Raw genomic sequence first — 19,943 nt, forward strand, 5'->3', positions numbered from 1 at the left:
CTCCCACGACACATGGGAATTGTGGGAGTTACAATTCAAGGTGAAATCTGGGTGGGGACACAGCCAAATAATATCATGCATATCCAAAGAGGCTGAGGAAAGGGGAAGCTTTTAAAGGCAAAAAAGAAAAATACACATACTTTGTTTTGAAACAAAAACAACATTGGTTACAGGAGTTTATCACAGGAGTCGAAGCCAGTTCATCAGTGGGGACAATATGCCAGGCAAATATTATTGTACACCAGCTGATTGTCCTTGGGATTCACATAGCTTCAGTTTGAAAAGTTCTTGACAAAAATTCTTGTCACAGGTGTATCTATGTAGAAGCCTGTTAGTGAGTCTTTGTAATACTTATCATACGCATGTGTACCTAAGGATTCTCCATTTTAAGCCTTCCAGCTTTTTTAGTTTTTTTTATTAGTGTTTGACACAAGTGACTCCATATTGATTCTGATGACTTTCCCGTTGTGATATTATGATTTATCCAAGTTTCAAACCTGTGGGAAGAAAATTATTTTCCACTAAAGATGAAATTGTATCAACCCCCCAAAAATTTATATGTTTATAATATTTGGAGATAAGGCCTTTAGGATTTAATTAGGTTTAGATAAGATCATAAAGGTGGGGCCTTTGTGATGGAATTAGTGTTCTTATTAAAAATGGGAGGGGGAGAGATTTCTGTCTCTCTCAGTGTGTGCACAAGGAAGAGGTCATGTGAGCACAAAGTGAGATGGTGGTTACCTACAAGTCATGAGAACACACCACAGAATGAAACATACCCTGCTGTCCCCTTGACCTTGGTCTTCCAGCCTTCAGCACTGTAAGCAATAAATTTGTTGTTAAGCCACCCAGTCTATGTTTTATTGTTATAAGAGCCCAAGCAGACTAAGATATTTATTGATAAATATATTATCAATAAACTTAAAATAAACAGTGGGTGATATGGTTTGGCTCTGTGTCCCCACCCAAATCTCATCTTGAATTGTTATCTGAATTGTAATCCCTAGGGGAGGGACCTGATGGGAGGTGATTGGATCATGGGGGTGGTTTCCCCCATGCTATCCTCATGATAGTGAATTTTCATGAGACCTAGTTGTCTGATAAGTGTGGGGCTCTTCCCCTTGGTGCACTTCTCTCTCATCTGCCACCGTGTTATATATGCCCACTTCCCCTTCTGCCATGATTAAGTTTCCTGAGGCCTCCCCAGCCATGTGGAACTGTGAGTCAATTAAATCTCTTTTCTTTGTAAATTACACAGTCTCAGGCAGTTCTTTATAGCAGTGTGAAAAAGAACTGATACTGTGGGCATAATGTCTAGAAATGTTTTTTATTTTATCTCTTTTCCTTAATTATTATTTAAGTAGTCATTACAGAAATAATATCATTTCTTAACAACTGATAAAAATGTAGTTTCTAGGTTCAGTAGAATTTTTTTTCTAGGGAAGCCTTAGTTAAAAATTAAAAAAAAGAAAGCAATACAATTCTTAACTAGGGTAAAACAAAGAAAAGTTGGCTCTGAAAACAATCAGCTTTATTGTATACAGAAAAGCCTCGCTAAAAAGTAAGCTGTATTCTTAGTAAAAGATTTAATACAAAGAGTAGAACTCTTTCCCTTAAAAAGAAAAACATGGTGAAACACCATCTCTACTAAAAATATAAAAAATTAGCTGGGCTTGGTGGCGGGTGCCTGTAGTCCCAGCTACTCGGGAGGCGGAGGCAGGAGAATCGCTTAAACCCGGGAGGCAGAGATTGCAGTGAGCCGAGACTGCGCCACTGCACTCCAGCCTGTTGACAGAGTGAGACTCTGTATCCAAAAAAAAAAAAAGAAAGAAAGAAATAGAGAAGCTTCCAATTAACAGACAGAAATGTGAAGCTGGAAAAAGAAATCGGCATTTAGACTGAGGAAAAGAAATTGCAAACAAACAAGAAAGTTTAGAAAGAAGATATATTTGGCCTTTGCCTTTTAAATAATGCCTTGGTATTACACTGCATTTAGTTCTCACTGTAAAAACTTATCTAACCCAAGTTAATTACATTTCCAATGATGGTTGTGAGAGCAATTGCCAAGATTTACTACATAAATGACATAAATTTAGTTGCAGAATAATTAAGTCAGAATTTGAGTCCATACATTAAGCAATGGAAGCATAATTACATTCTTATGGATGCTTAAAACTTCACTTGCAATTGTATAAAAATGGGTTCAGCACAGATTCTGACTGCATTCACTTTCATTTATGCTTTCTTTTCTTCCAATTCTAATATAAAAAATGCAAACTGTAATTTGGGTGGTGCTTTATAGACCATAGCATATTTATATATGTATATTGGGAAATGACATCCCTTTGTACATTTCCTAATGGCAGTACCAAGAGGTGACTTTGAAGATTGGAGTGAGAGCAAGGGGTGTTGGCCTCACAATGAACTTCATCAGCGACTTCATCTTTGCCTTTCCAAATAGCCATTCTATTAAAAATAAAACACACTCATATGTGAGCTTTCTCTCTCTCTCTCTCTCTCACACACACACGTTCTTGCCAGTTAATGCATTTTGAAGATAAGTCACTTGAATTTCTACCCAAATTGTCTCCCTTAAATTCCTCCTACATAAATGGATATTCAAAAGCCACATATGAATTTTAGATGCTAGTGAAATCTACAACCTTGCGTTTCCTCACTGGTATATCTATCTATAGGTTTGATCCACTGTAATTTTAAATTTTACATTTTCCACTATTATTATTGTTGTTGCTATTTTCCAGATAGTAAGATCTACTTTATATTCAATCATTTTGGTCCTGGAACTAGTAACCAAATGTGCAACATTCTCTTATGTCTGTGTTTTGTCTTTTATAGCCTCCTGGTCCAACAGGATAGGACATGAAACAGAAGTTTATTACCCAGAGTAGGAAATTTTAGAGCTCGCATTCATTGCTATCAGCTGGGAACCAATTCTTCTTTCACCTAAAAGAAATCTGCAGCTATTTAATTAGTGTATAACAAGATTGATTAAGCAATGCAGTGTCAATTAACACATTTAATGTGAAGGAAGATGATATCTAGCACTTAATTGATATCCTGTTATTCTTAAAAGTCATATGATAAATAGGAATAAAGCTAGCTAATAATTCACCTTTCTATTCCTCTCAGTTGACTACCTAACAGCTAAATGCTGTAGCTATTCCCACTGTAGAGTCTCATTTACTGTTGCTCCTAGCAACCAATTTATATTTAATCCTGTACAAGATCACTTATAGAGGGGAAAAATTAATGGTGATATCTGAATCACAAAGTAGAAAGGCAAAAAGCCTAAGATTAAACGTGTGTGATTGCTACATATAGAACTCAGTGACTAGTTGGGAGTAAAATTAGTATAGCTTTGCTATTGAGTTGAGCCAATGCTTTAATCCATGCAGGATTTTTATTATCTTTAGAATGCTCCTTGATTCAACAGGATAGACATCACCTGGGAGCATGTTAGAAATGCAAATTTTCAAGCCCCACCCCAGACCTACTAAAATATGCACTTTGACAAGATCACCCCAGGTGATTTAGATGCACATCCAATTTTGAGAATCTTCTCAACTCTTCATGTCATTTTAAGTGTCTTACTGAGGGAGTCTTTCACCATTACCTTGAGAGACATAAAGAAAAAATGCTTGAAGTCGTTTCCCCATCACTACACAACCCACTTTGTTCCTAACTTCTAAATCCCCCAAGTACAATATGATTCCCCCACAATTTAGTCATCACAATGTGATTATTCTTTGTTTTGACATTTTCTTTGTATAACAGAAATAACAGACATTAAAGATATGACTAACCTCGGAACTAAAAATCAATATTTGCTCCTTTCCTTCTATTTTAAAATCTCTACAAGGGCACTGGATGATTTATTACAGCTTAATTCAATAAACACTTTGGGGCACCTACTCTTGGCCAGGCATTGCTCTGGGGGCTGGAGATTCTGCCCTGCAAAATTCACACTGTATTATGGTAAGCAGCCATATCAACAAAACATCAAAAGTCTCCCTGATTAATTTGCTTCAGAAAAAGTAGAAGTAAAGTCTGAGCTGCAATTCTAAGAAAAATTAAGAGTTTGAGTCAGATTGAGAGGGTATTTCAGGCAGAGAAGACAGCATATACATGTGTACAGAAGCAAGGAACAGCTGGGGGTGTTTAGGGAGCTTCAGATGTTATTGGGGTGGGTGAAAGTTTTGGCTCAAGAGATAGGCAAGTCTATGAAGATCAAGCTGATTAAGAATCCTTAATATCATTTAGGCATTCCTGTAAAAATTTTTAATTTCTTTAAGGTAGGAAAACTGTAGCCCAGAATTAAATTTTAAGCTCTTTAAAAATATTCAGAAGTCTTCTATTCTTAATTTTCAGAAACATCCATGTAGTTTTAGCATTGAGAACTTGAAACAGTAGCTTCTTTTTAACCACCTAGAACTCTTTATGATTAAAATGTTCCACATAGATCTCATAATTTTTAAACGTTCTGTCTATAAAAATATAGAATATATTTAAACATACCCTTTATGACCATGCAATGCATATTTGCATTGTTGGCCTAAGAATTTTGGAGATCTATTAAATAAAGACTGCTCTTGAAGACCTCCACATTGGAAACCATGGATACCATCTAGTGAAAACCTCATTCAGGTATAGAATGTTCCCCACAGCTCTCTAAACAGTGTGGGGGAGAAAAAATATATATATTTTCCTTTCACTCATCTTTGTTTCATTGGCTAGGGCCCTGCAAATTAGATTGACAAAAGACAATGTGTTAGTCTGCACCGCTATCAAGGAAATACCTGAGGCTGGGTAACTGATAAAGGAAAGAGGTTTCTTTGGATCACAGTTCTGCAGGCTGTGCAAGCAGAGCTGTGGTTTCTGGTGAGGCCCAGAAGGATTTTAGTCACGGCAGAAGGTGAAGTGGGAGCAGGTGTGTCACAGGGCAATAGAGGGAGCAAGAGAGATGTCAGGCTCTTTTTAACAACCAGCTCTCACATGAACTGACAGAGTGAGAGCTCACTCATTACCTCAGGGAGGGCACAAGCCCATGCATGAAGGATTTGCCCATGTGACACAAACACCTCCCACCAGGCCCCACCCCCAACCTTAGGGATCACATTTCAACCTGAGATTTAGAAGGAACACGCATCCAAACATATCAGACAGATTAGCAAGAGAAAAACAAACAGAAGTTTATTATTAATAACAAGTGCATTGCACTTACACATGAAAACACTCAGAGATAAGAAACTAGAAGTGGTGGTTAGAACTGGTGGTTATATATCATCTTAACAAAAGAAAATAAATATTTAGAGAAGTGACAACACAAAGGAAGAAAACTGAGTTTTTAGAGCAACAAATAATGGGAAGGTAAGTACATGGAAGAATGAATAGAAAATAAAGCTAGTTAGTCAAGTTTGTTCTGTAGATTCCTCTGGTGCCATCTCTGGGCTGATGAGGTTGTACAATTGTCCCCAGTGACTAACTTCTTTCTTTCTTGGTAGAGAAGCAACACATTTACAAATTTATTTCCTGATTTTAGGCAAGTAGGGGCAGGGCAGAGAGTTTTTCTTATATCTATTTATTGTAAATTGCCTTCATCTCACAATAATCCATATACCAGAGTGGCATATTTGGGGTGGCATATTCTGATCACCTTTATTGATGCCAGTAGCAGTACTTATAAGGTTGCTAGAACTTAAGTATGTCTAGGGTAAGGCAGTCAGGAACACAGAATGCCACCTAAGAGAAATAATCCATTTCTAGTCCATTCTGTATCTTTACTTAGCACAGTGCTTGACATCGTAACCATTTAGTGCACTCAGAGTGAGTAATTTGAATAATAAATACGCTTAACGCCTCAATCGATATCACTGTTTACATCTTCTTTTTCGCATTGTTTGCTAAGTTTTTTTCCTTTTAAAATATTTGTGTCAATTTCTTGTTTCCTTATAAGAAAAGGGGAGGATGAAGTGTTTGCATCCAATGTGTGATTAATAGTAAATCTTGGAGGAGATGTCATTAACCAATGTGTGGCTAGTAAATCTACTATTACCATCAGCCCTACATCCCAGGATAAGATGGAGGCTGGGATGAAAAGAGACTAGTCTTGGGTCTGGAAGAGAAACAAAACAAAGCATGCCCAGGGAGCTCCCTAATGCAAGTGAGTGAGTGAGTCTGAGACACATCCAGGATCCCCCAGGTACCAAACAGCACAATGCTGGGAGGAGACGTGGGCTCTGCTGCAGGCTGAAATCACAGACTCCAGCTTTATAATCCTCAGAGGAACTGCTCGGAATTTGAGAAGAGTTTTAGGACAACTAAACGGAAATATCCTTTACATCATAGAAGTGATTTTTTTAAAAAGTATTAGTTTCACAAGGAAGCATCTGATAAGAATATAAATAGACACAAGGTTTAACCGCAATGAGTAGTTCTTATACATCTGCATTGTTCCTCACAACCAAAATGCTTTCACGTTCTTTGTCTTACTTGGATTCTAAGACCCACAGACTATCTAGAAGATGAGTATGTTTATCTTCATTTTCATAGATGAGAAAACTTAAGCTCAGAAAGGATAAATAACTTACCCAAGGTCACCTAACTTTTAAGTGGCAGAGTCAGATGAAAATCTGAGTTATGATCCTTAATGAATTAAGAATGTTGAATAAAGGGGGCAGGGAGGAATCCTGGTCACAGAGATGTGAAGAGAAAGGGGAGATTCTCCTCCTACTTTTTACCCTTTTATGATTATTCTAGAGGAAGATGATGACCATCAAGCTTCAAGCTGGCTCAGTGCAGACCACTAGGTCCTGGGAGATATTGAGGTACATCACTGAAAAAAGCTCCAGATCAGCTGAACAATGAGAACACTTGGAGACAAGGAGGGAAACAACACACACAGGGGTCTGTCGAGGGGGCAGGAGGAGGGAAAGCATCAGGATAAATAGCTAATGCATGCAGGGCTTAATACCTAGGTGATGGGTTGATAGGTGCAGCAAACCACCATAGCACACGTATACCTATGTACCAAACCTGCACGTCCTTCACATGTATCCCAGAACTTAAAATAAAATTAATTTTTTTAAAAAAGAGCTCCATATCAAAATAATTAGACAAAATTAGAACAATGTATTTATTAATTGTATTTAATAACCTTTAATAGAAAAAATGCATTGTATTTCTCCAGGAGGATGTATATGTCAAAGTTTAATCAGCAAAATGCATTGTATATCTCCAGGAGGATGTGTAAGTGAGCATTTCACAAACATTTCATTTTCATGAGTGATCATAAACATCTCACAGAAACTATGAAACCAGGGGAATGGTGAGCAAGCAAAATGACAAATCTGTGCATATATGGCCTGACACTAAAGACGAAGGTGCAACACTAATTCAGTGATGCTGCCCTTTCCTGGCAGAGACCAAGGCAGGCTTGCAGAAGGAGCACTGCTCTAGAAAGCCTCTTTGAAACAAGCTGCATTAGGGATGTTCTTTCTGACTCTCCAGCCCATGGCTACCTGAGTACTCAGTTTGTATTCAGCAGTAGACCTTTGGACTTTAGCCAAATCTCAAGTTTTCCAAGATGAAGGGCTATAATCCTGTCTTCTTTTATTTCACACACCTAACATTGATTGTGCAACTACCACCCACTCTATCAGACATTGCAAAGGCTCGCCTGACACAGGAATTCCAAAGTAAATGAATGAATGAATGGCATTGTGGTTAAATATGATTCAGAATTGAGTCCCTAGTCATTTGTGACCAGACTAAAAATGCTAAGGTAATTTTTTCTTTCTTTTTATTTAAAGAGGCAGAAAAATGGACAGTGATAAAGTCTTCCTAATAATATCTGGAAATTTCAATCTCTGTGACTTAGTTACTGCTATATATGGTGCCCCCTTTGCTATTTAAACTAAAATAGTTTAATTTGTGATTATATTTCTTTGTTCATGTACACTAAATGCCATAAAACTGAGGACTGTGTGTCAAAAGGGCACTGCCAGCTCCCTGAAGGAGGATCCATGCTAGTGGTGAGAAGTAATTTACAGTTTTAGTGAACACTTTAGGAATTGAATATGGATTCTCCATTGCTTCCTCTGATAGGAAGGATAACAACAGCCATTATTATTATAATAGTCAACAGTTTTGAGGACTACAAAATTCCAGGCACTATTCTAAGCAATATACTGGTTTTAACTCAATCTTCACATCAAACTTAAGGAATTAATTTTTCACTCCTTTAAGCAGTGAAGGAAAATTGAGAGTCAACGCCATTGAGTAATTTGCCCAAGGTCAAGCAACTTGTCAGTGAAACCCATAGGTTCATACACTCAAAAATCCAAATGCTATGGAACAGATAGAACCCATTAAAGAATCAGGGGACATCAGTTCTCCCTGAGCCAACACCACCTCCTCTCAGTGTTTTCACTGGTGACATGAGGTTTAGATTAGAATGAAATCCTTCAAGATTGAAAAATCAGGTGAACAAATACAGATTAAGGTAGCAGAGCTAAGAGTGAAGGTGTAATGGTCACCCTTCTGTTGAGAGCTTCTGATGGAAAAAAGGCAAATTTCCTCTGGGGCTTCATTTTTCATGATTATTATGTTTTAAGGAGGTGGGGTTCTGTTTTCTAAGCCTTCTCTTTTCCTTTTTTTTTTTTTTCCAAACAATAGCAAATAAAATGTCTATTGTAACAGGTGGCTCTTTGTACGCCAGGTACCAAAACAGAAGCAGCAGCAGCTGTGAAGGAGGGTGTTTCAAGCCACATATTAAAATGAAGCATCATTTGTTTTTATAAAGAGATGGTTATTTTGTGATAATGGATACAATTAATAGCAACACATGCTGCAGGGTGCATACCCACCAGTACTTAGTGTGGCGTTAATTCAGATGCTTTTAAAGAAATGTAATAAATTTGAAAAAGGAACAGAGCTTCCGGACTCCTCTCAAACATTAACTGGCTCTGTTTCAACAACCAAGTCTCAGTCCTGTTTGGATGCCTCATACCACATGCAAGTTCTTCAGCCTGAGCCTGATCCTTATAACAATGATGAAGAAAAGTGCTTTGTGCTCCTAATTGAATATTGCAGGCATTTCAAACAGAGATCCAAGAATGAGCAGTAATTATTTAACTTAAGAACAGCTGTGAACTGACACCATTAATGTCCACCTACCTTCATTTACACTCGCAGCAATATGGCTGTTTTCAGCAAAATTTAAATTAAAGAAAACTGGATTTAAATATGAAAGTAAAGATGATCGCATGAAAAATGATACCTTAGCTGGCCACAAAAGGCACATCCCAGCCAGCGTAATTGGGCTTTAAAAGTGTAACTCTATAACTCAAAGGCGGTGGGATGCAGATAACAAAATCAGTGGCCAGCAGGGATTGCAGCCTTTCTGTCAGAACCAGGGACCAGGACTTGGTTTAATGTCTGTTTGGTTTTAACACCAAAAGTAATTCTTCTCATCTCTGTTCTTTCCTGTTTTAGTTTATTAATTACACTTGATGCAAACTTTGCCTTCTTGCTCAAAGCTGACCCAGGGGCAATTGAATCCCAGATTGTATTTAGCTGGACAAGCTTCAGGATTAAGAATTGGCATTTAAACACCCAAGTCTGTTGAATCCTGTTGAACTCCATATGTATCTAAATTAGCAAAGCAGAAAATATTTAGTGTAGAAAGCACCAGATTATGAGCCAGGGGATCAGGAGTCCTTTCTTAGGCTTTGGGTATGTCAGTTCCTGTCTTAGATCCTTTGGTAGCTATTAGGTTGTTGCCATTGAAAGTAATGGCAAAACCGCAATTACTTTTTCACCAACCTAATATACCATAATACTACAGACTGGGTGATTTATAAACAACAGAAATTTATTTTTCACAGTTCTGGAGTCTGGGAAATTCAAGATCAAGGTCCCTGAAGATTCAGTGTCTGGTAAGAACCGGCTTCTTGGGTCATGGACCACCATCTTCTCATTATAACCTCATAAGGCGGAAGGGGCCAGGGTTCACTCTGGGACCTCTTTCTCAAAGTAACATCCCATTCATAAGGGCTTCTCTCTCATGACCTAACTGGTCTCCAAAGACCTCCATCTCCTAATATCATCCTATCCAGGGTTAGGATTTCAACATATGAATTTCAGGGGGCACAAACTTTCAGACCATAGCAGCTCCATTTCTGTAAAAGAAGTTGGATCCCAAGGTAATAAAATTCTAAGATCTGAAAAATTCTGTCACTTGAGGTCCTGACATTAAATGCCTCACCTTGTCTTGCCCACTGTTAGTTTTAGATTAAGATTCAATGTGGATTAGTCAAATGAATGCTGAGCAAAGAGAGGAAAATTATATTCTCTGGGTTGTTGATACTGAAAGTCTGTCCTGATCAACCGTAGTGACATCAGCGGGGGTATATTAGAAATGGAGAATCTCACCACCACCAGCAGCAGTAAATCAGAACCTGCCAGACAGACCCCTATATGAGTCCAAAGAAAATAATATTTGAACAGCACTGCACCCATTCCAGCCTTGCCCCTGGCTAACTAGGAATTTGGCAAGTTCTATAGACCTTTAAGTTACTATTCTTATTTTTAGAGATAAGTCCTCATCATCTTTGTTCCCAACTAGACATTGTTCTAATGAGGTAATGTATATGAAAGCCTTGGAAAACTGCAAAGGGTTAGGCTGATGTAGAATATTGTTGAATTTTTTCCAAAGAAAACGAACTATAATATTTGGTGAACTTATTTCTGAGATTCAGATATGAGCTCAGCAATTTTAATGTGATCCCATAACCCTAACCCAAGCACTGACACTTCACGTACTTCAAAGTCTGAATAATCACCCAGAAGCTCACTCATCCCCAATTCTTATACCAGTCTGGAGAATTCTCCTGAGTACCAGACTCATCCATTAGACGCCCATGAGGTTTTCCCACAGCCACAAACACTCCACTGGACCTCAACAGAACATGTCCTTATAAAGCCTTAAACCTGCTTCAGTCCCTCCTTCAGTAAACATCCCGACTTCTACCCCCTTGCTCAACCCAAAAGCTTGGGGTCTTCCTTCATTCCTTCACCCCTTTTTTTCTGTCACCCCCATATACCTCTAATTACATTTCCTTTTGAGTTAGCTCCAAATATTCCTAGATCCCTTCACTTATTTTTAAACATCCTTGTCCCCTCCCTAGTCTGTAAATTACTATCTCTTCTTTGCAGCTGCACTAGCCTACTCCACACCCTTGAACTTCAGTCTTATCCCACAAGATAGAGTGGTCTTTTTCAAACATAGATCTGACGCTGTTATTGCTCTGCTTAAAATCCTTCAAGAGCTCCTCATTATCAATGCAAGATCCAAACTCCCTCATATGGACAAAGACCTTTATACCCTGGCCCAGACTTCCCACCTCATTTTTTTTTACTCCCCAATTCTTCCTTATACTAGAGCAAATCTGAATCACTTGCACTTCCACCAAACAAACCAGGCTCCCTCTTGTCTGCAAGTCCTCTTGTAGGCCCCTCCCATTGCTAACATATCACCTGGCCCCCTACTGCCAGACCTGCAGAGTACACCTGGAGCTTCCTCTCTTACTTTCTCTGACTCCTCCCTGCCCACCCCTTACCTAAGCTATTTCTGACAAATTTCCTTTGTGATCACAGCCCTTTCTCTTTATACTTCCAAATATCAGGGATGAGACAGAGACAGAGACAAAGAGAGAAAAAGTCAAGAGTACGGGCTATGGGGCTAGACTGTGAAATATTGACTCTGTCCTCCACCAGCTGTGTGAATAACTGCTTGGTGCCTCAATTTTCCCATCTGTAAATTGAAATAATGATAGCAGTCCCCTCTTCAAAGAGTGATTGTGAGGATTGAGAAAAGTCAAACACATAAAATACTCAGATTGGTGCTTGGCATATAGGAAGTACTCAATAAATATCATTCATTTTTATTAGGCATTTCTTTTTCGGTTATCTTCCTCACGAAAGCCCAGGCTTTTTGACATCTGTAATTTGAGCATTAGGAGAGGCCTCAGACCACGTGGTTGTAACATTTGCTCTGGAACTTACCAGCTACATGACAGCGGACAAGTTGCTTAACCTTTCACAGCCTCAATTTCCTCAGCTGCACAATGGTGCAGAAATAGTGCCTGCCCCATGAGTTATGAAAATACATTGTAAAGAACTTACATCCCTGGAATTTAGAAAGTAAGTGATTTATCTTTCCCTTGATGGAATGATATTAGCTATTAGTATTGCTTCTATTATTGCTGGTAAATTTTTTTTTGGTTTTATATACTCAGTGTTTTATAATGTACATAATAGGTGCCCAATAAATGTCTACTGAGTTGATATTAATTAATTAGCCAGTCCACTGGATCAAGTCTAAAACTGACTCAGCTATAGGAAATTCAGCTTCCTCTTTTCTATTTCTATTCCAGTGGACGGCAGGCAATTGCTGAGACTAACACTGTATTTCCCTGCTTCAATCCACAGAGAGGTTGACAGCATTTGCCCCTCAGGAATCAGACTTGAAGGCAAAATAACTGATTCGTGGATGCTTGGAGATGGCTGGCTCCTGCAGGACACAGGCCAACATGTAATCCCTAGTCACCATAATGACTCCATGCTCTGAACCACTCTTTTTAAAAAACCTTCAGTAAAATGAATTAAGTTAAAGCTGCCACAGTCAAAGCTGTTCAGTCTGACTTGAGAAAATAAACCCATGGAGGCCTTAGGAAAAAAAAAAAGAAATCTATCTTGGAAAGTTGGAAGAATGAATTCCTTTTTACTAAAAAATGGTGCTTTTATCCCTCTGAAGCAGTAGCCAATTTCACATCTTTCTCAGTGCTGGACACCTCCAAAGGGAAAGCCTGGGAATTTGTACTAACATTGCTATGTGTGTGTGTGTGTGTGTGTGTGTATATATGTGTGTGTGTGTGTGCATATGTACATGAGTGTGTATGTGTGGGTGTTGCAAGAACAAGGAGAGAGAAAAGTCAATGGACATCTCTTTCCCTCCACTCCTGGTGGTGATATGGACAGGAGACAGGGAAATACTAGGTACAAGAGGGTGGTTCCCTGGCAAAGGCCCCGCCCTCAAGCCTGGAAACCCATGGCCCTAAATGGGAACAGGAATTTCTGTTTTTACACCCAAAAATTGCCATTTGGCCCACCACACCCCCCTATCCTGCACCCATATAAACTCCAGACCCCAGGCTCCAGAAGCAGATGAGGAAGAGACAAATAAAAGAGAAGAACAGCAGAACAACATGGCAGAGGGAAGAGAAGGAGCGTCTGAACACCAAGAGGAGTTCAGCTGGGCAAGGTCCGAGAGAAGATTGGCTGTTGGAGGTCAGACTCCGGGGAAGATCATCTTCTCACTCCATCCCCTTTTCAGCTCCTCATCCATCCCACTAAGAGCCACCTCCGCCACCGAATAAAACCCCCACATTCATCCTTCAAGTCCACGTGTGACCTGATTTTTCCTGGACGCTGGACAAGAGCTCAGAATACAGAAAGCTGTCATACTGGCCCTCTGCCCTTGTGAAAAGGCAGAGGGTCCACTGAACTGTCTAACACTTAAGACATCCATGGATGGCAAGGCTAAAAGAGCACATTGTAACATACACCCATTTAGGCTTTGGAAGTTGCAGACACCCACCCCTGGATATTGCCCCAGCTCCTGCACCTGCCCATCTGCATATTCCCTGTCACATAAGGGGTTTGAGCGCACATGGCGGCCAAACAAGACAAGCCACACCTCTGTTGCACGTCCTGCTGGGGGGGTGAGGAAACTCTCCCATTTCGTTGGATGTGTATTTTCTTCTTTATGCTTTTCTATATCTGGTTTTATTTCCTGCCAAAAAAACACACTAATAAGCAAGAAATATTTTCAATTCCACTAGTGTACTAAACTCTTTCTACCTTTTGGCTTTTGTGAATGACTTCTGGGAAATGCTCACCATTCCCCACTACCTCAGAACAATTTCTCCAAACCTCTTTCTCTAAATTATCCTTCTCATCCCTCTTATATTCTTGCATGACACCATTCATTTACCTTCATAAGTAGCTCACAGGTGACACACAGTTGTTGTGTTTAGGGCTATGATTCTTTAGGAAGTATCTGTCTTCCCCTTCAGAGCTTGAGCTCTGATAGGCCAAATGCCAGCAATCCTTCATAGCCTGTAGCTCAGGCCTGGCACAGCGTGTGAATGAATAAACTCATCCTTGCATCTCCTGTGTGGAACCACACAGGCATGGCATGAATAATCAACCACTCATCTCCCTGCTACAGACGTTGCTGCTGTGGCCATCAGGACACAGAAAGTACCCAGGCCTGAGTCAGAGGAGACCTTATAGGAAGCAAGATTTAAGAAGGGTTCAGGGTTTCAACATATTTTAAGGCATGAAAATTAGGGTTTGGCTGGGGTGGCCAGTGTAGGGTAGATACAGCAATTGAGATCAGTAACTTACCTGTAGTCCTGCACCCTTACAATACAGTTCACAGTGTCTGACTTCTACCTGCCCCCCGCACTTGCCTGGGTTCACCTGAGGGTTCTCTCTGGCCACCACACCCAGCTCTGCCTATATACACTACAAAATGGAAATATGGGGAAGTAATTCCCAGCCAATGGAAGTTGGTTTGTAAACAGTACAGCTCCCCCCTCGACCTTGGGTGGACTAATGCTGGGATATGTGCTCTGTACTGGCTCTCAGGTTTATTCAGTAAGGTTAAACACAGGAATGTTGCATTACACCAGTGTTAAAGAGGGGTGTGTTCATCTCCAGGAATGGTGTCAACTCCCAGGAAAATATTAGACCCAGGCACTGCTGCCAAAGAGCTCAAAGCCTAGTGGCCATGACAAACTCAGAAATAGATCATTATAAATGTGATATGGAGTAGCAAGGGCAATGCCAAAGGTGTATTCAGCAGGCTTGAAATCACAGGGGGGTCCAGGAATAAGAGGATGCTGAGTGCCTTAGGAGCAGTACAGTGGAATTCCCCACCTCACAGTGGACACGTTACATCCTCTTTCGCAAAAGCACGAATTGCCTGGGACCCACCTCCTACAGAGAGCTCATGGTAGGGAAAGAACAAGGTGGGTTTGTCACTCTAGGATTTTTGGTGAATATTTGAAAAATTGCTAATTTCAAAACCTCACAAAGCTTCCTGGAGCATGAGAGGTTCTTTTCAGGAGCAGAAAATAGGCAAGTTTTATATTACACAATATAAATATCTACCTTAGGTCCTTTGCTTACTCCATGAAGACAGCTGGCAGAATGCTCCCTCAGAATCAAAGCATATGACTCCTCCTGAAATTGCACTTCTATAATAAAACATCTTTAGAGTATATAAAAGGTTTTTGTGGTTCAAAAACTCAATGACAAAGTCTAATTTGATACAGAGCAAATTAAGTTTCTATTGAGGCATTTTGAGGAAAAGACAACATGTTATTGTAACTTATAGCTACACAAAGCATAAGCTCTATATAAATATAATACAAAACGATTTTTCATGATTCAAACTACATGAAATGCTTCTAAAAGTTATCTTGACATGTTGTAATTACTTCTAGATTCTATTAAGTTTTGAGGCTCCAAATGTTGTTCTCCCTTTATAGAGTTCGTCACTGTTTAAAAGGGGGCTAAGGACATAAATAGGAATAGGGCATGGGAGCTATAGTAGCTACTAATATGGTTTGTGATAGATTTTCTTTTTTAAATTTTATTTGCTTAATTGACAAATAATAATTGTACATATTCATGAAGTACATAATGGTGTTTCCATATAGATGTTCAGTGATCAGGTCAGGATATATATCCATCTTCAAAGATTTGCCATTGCTTTGTGTTGGGAATGTTCAATATCCTCCTTCTAACCATTTGAAACTATATTAATGTTAACTATAGTCATCCTACAGTGGTATAGAACACGGGTCTCCATTCCCGGGGCCACTGACTCACACAGGGCCGCATAGCAGGAGGTGAGCAGCAGGCAAGCGAATGAAGCTTCATCTGTATTTACAGCCACTCCCCATTGCTTGCATTACTGCCTGAGCTGCACCTCCTGTCAGATCAGCCATTGCATTTGATGTGAACTGCGCATGTGAGGGATCTGAGTTATGCACTCCTTATGAGAATCTCATGCCTGATGATCTGTCGCTGTCTCCCATCACCCCCAGATGGGAATGTCTAGTTGCAGGAAAACAAGCTCAGGGCTCCCACTGATTCTACATTATGGTGAGATGTATAAATATTTTATTATATATTACAATGTAATAATAACAGAAGTAAAGTGCACAATAAATGTAGAGCACTTGAATCATCCTGAAACCATTCCTCCACCCCACCCCCAGGTCCATGGAAAAATTGTCTTCCACGAAACCGGTCCCTGATGTCAAAAAGGTTGGGGACTGCTGGTACACAGTACTAGAACTTATCCCTGCTATTGAGCTGCAATTTTGTGTACTTTAACAATTCTCTCCCTATCCTTCCTTTATCACTATCTTTTCCAAACTCTAATATTTTCTTTTCTGCTTTTTACTTCTATGTGATCAACTGTGTTTAGCTTCCCACATATGAGTCAGAATATGCAATATTTAACTTTTTCTGTCTGGCTTATTTTACTTAACATAATGTCCTCCAGTGCCAACCATGTCGCCATGAATGACAGGATTTCATTCTTTTTATGAATGAATAGTATTCCATTGTGTATATATACCACATTTTCTTTATCCATTCATCTATTGTTGGACACCTAGGTTGATTTCATATCTTGGCTATTATGAATACTGCTGCAATAAATAAGAGGTTGCAGCTCTTTTTTTGATATAATGATTTCCTTTCCTTTCCTTTGGATAAATTGCCAATTGTGAGATTGCTGGATTATATGGTAGTTCTATTAGATTTTCATTTTTTGTGCCATATTTGTTAATGTATACCCTCATTAGTTAAAGAGAAAAGGTCAGATGTAAATGTAAGAGGAACGTAAAATCATTCCCAAGATTAATAATATCAAATATGTAAGTTACAGTATCAAATCAAGTACTTAGGTAGCACCTTAAAAAACCTCTCCAGCTATAAAGCACAATGTTAACAAGAGAAGATCTGACAATTATTAAACCTGATATGACTTTTAATTTATTATAAGTCATTATTATCTACACTTAAAATGTGTTAATTGGGCAAGAATGCTTGCAAAAAGCCCTTTTTATTTAGAAGAAAAACATAAAAGTAATCTATTCTGTACTTGATTTTAGCATAAAAATTCATCATTTAGAAGATCCGTTTATAGAAGCAATTTAGGCCTTTTGTTGCTGCAACATATAGCTTTACATCAATAAATATTTTAGCAGACATTATTTTCCAACACAAAACAACATGAATATTATTTTAAAATTGATTTGTTCAAAAATGTATTGTAAACTATCATAAACTCTATGTTACTTGTTACATAGCTAAATTTATTCAAGTTCATATAATTTAATGATACATAATTTAATATCTGATAATCTGTATTTTATAAAGACTTTTAAAGATTAATTGTATAATACAATACTTACATACTGAACAAAAATAAATACTTTTACTTAAAATTATATCACAAATCATCCAAAATTATAGGGGTAAAAGCAAGTGGGATAGGATAGGGATTCAGGGTTTTTATGTTATTTTGAAACATGTAGTGAGTCAAAAATTGTATGGAACTAAAAAGGAATAAAAGATTATTTTTTAAGTGCTAAGCTAGCCAAGCCACCCTCCCTTAAAAGTCTTCACAAGCCTCATATCCCCTGCAAGTGAAGTCCAACCTCCTTGGCAAGACATGGGAGAATGGTATTCATCACCTTTCACAGTTTGCTCTACCTCTCACTCCCCAGCTCCCATACCACCACCCCACACACCCCTGCACACATATTCTACATCCTATTTATATTAAACTATTCCTATTCTTTGGACTGAGAGTGCTGATATTTTTCACACCTCTGTGCTTTAGGTATATGTTTCTTATACCTGAAAACCATAATACTCCTCATCCGCTCATTGGATCTTCCATACCCCACTCAAGCTTGACCTCCTCTGTTGAACTTTTATGGATCTGTCCTTCTCAATCCCTGATAAATTAATCCTTCTCTCCTCTAAGCAACCCCTGCTCCCTGTAAAGCACTCCATGGATGCAATTGTCCTCTATTGTGAATGTGTCCATGCCTATCTCTCTCTGAAGTCTGTGATTCATTGAGATCAAGGACTAAAATCATTTTTCTCTTTTGACTGAATGAATGAAGGCATAAATAACCAAACAAATGTGCCTCAATTCCCTCCTTTGGAGCTCAGGAATGTCTTCCTTCCGAACCACATGGCACTGTGCTGAAATGGGGGTAGATGGTACACACAGGAATGGCTACATTCCTATTACAAAACATGGTCCTGGCCAGGCAAGAATTATTTAATGTGCCTGATGAATACTGATGTCTGATAAGAACGTTTTTGTAAGCAAAATTTTGTTGACCGCAAGCTTTATTCCAACCAGTAAACGCTTTGAAATTGTCACAGTATAACTAACTCCCATGCAGTCATCCATAAACTTTTTAGTGAGCAGCTATTATGAGCCTCTCAGTACCATGGGTGCTGGGAATATAGTGCTCCATGCATCACAGAGATTGGAGTTCACAGAAAAGTAAAAGAAGCATGTCCTTACTCACAGGTTTATTTTATTTTCCAAAGTATATATTTTTTAAAAAATTCTAATTGGAGCTTAATTATCAGTAATGAGTTGTATGGTGGGTGATTTGTAGTATATTCTGAACATCTGGTATTGTGTGCTAAATCTCAAACGGTTGTTTTGACAAACCAAACACAAGGTTATGAGTACTCTTTTTATTCTGCTTCACATTTGGGTGTCTTTGGAGAATTGCTCCAAAAAAATTCCAAATTAAAAAATAAAACGAGACACTTAAATAGCTGGTAAAAAATAAAATATGCTTTTTGAATTTCTTTTTATTGGTTTTTTTATTCGTCTGTGTCATGGAAATATTAGTAGTATGAAATAGACTATATATTTTAAAAATCTCTTAAATAGGCTATAGTGCAGATTAGACCCATCCAGACCCAATGTCTATGGTAGCATTTTATATAGATATTTAATATAAATGGCTGAATCTCAGGCTGATGAGTTTTTCATTTGTTTCTAATGAGTAAGATGTGCTTAACATTTCACTGCACTATAGCCCAGAGTTTTATAAAATCTGATTAAATGATTCAGTTACAGTGAAATAGACTAAAGGGTCAGATCAAAATCTTTTGAATCTGCCTCCAGCTATCTAATAAGAGACTTGGCAGATTGTTTCAGCTAAATGTGAAGCCATTCGAATTCTCAGCAAGTATTTTAAATTCATATTTGACATTATACATCATATGTCTATAATTAATCAAGTGTTAAAAGTCTAGGATTTTGTCTCACCAATGGAAGAGATAATTCTTACATAATATCAATCCTAGTGTCTCTGAATGGAAGAGTCTACTTATTAAATGCCTGGATAGTAGAGACAAACTACTGAGGGAGGAGAGTAAAAATTCCCACATCAATTTGTGTTTAGAAACAAGCTTCAAATCTCTACCTTTATGTAGCTGTCAACTGATGGATATATTCTAATCAGTGTCTCACTGTGTCTTTAAAATTAGAAAAACAAGAGAGTAATGGTGATATTTCATTGTTCAAAGATTGGCTATTGTCCAACAGCCTTGCATAGTTATCTAATTGGTGAGATTATTTCTACGGCTGAGGGGTAAGCTATCAATAAAAATAATAAAGAGTTTGTGGTAATTACAGGGGCCTATATTAGTACACAATTCTTTTTCCCCTGAAATATATTGTGCAATTATTTATACATGAAGTGAAAGAAATGGTTATTAAACCTTCACTAAAGAGA

This window comes from Pan troglodytes, chromosome 15 (genome assembly GCF_028858775.2).
Source record: "Pan troglodytes isolate AG18354 chromosome 15, NHGRI_mPanTro3-v2.0_pri, whole genome shotgun sequence".
Classification (NCBI taxonomy): Eukaryota; Metazoa; Chordata; class Mammalia; order Primates; family Hominidae; genus Pan; species Pan troglodytes.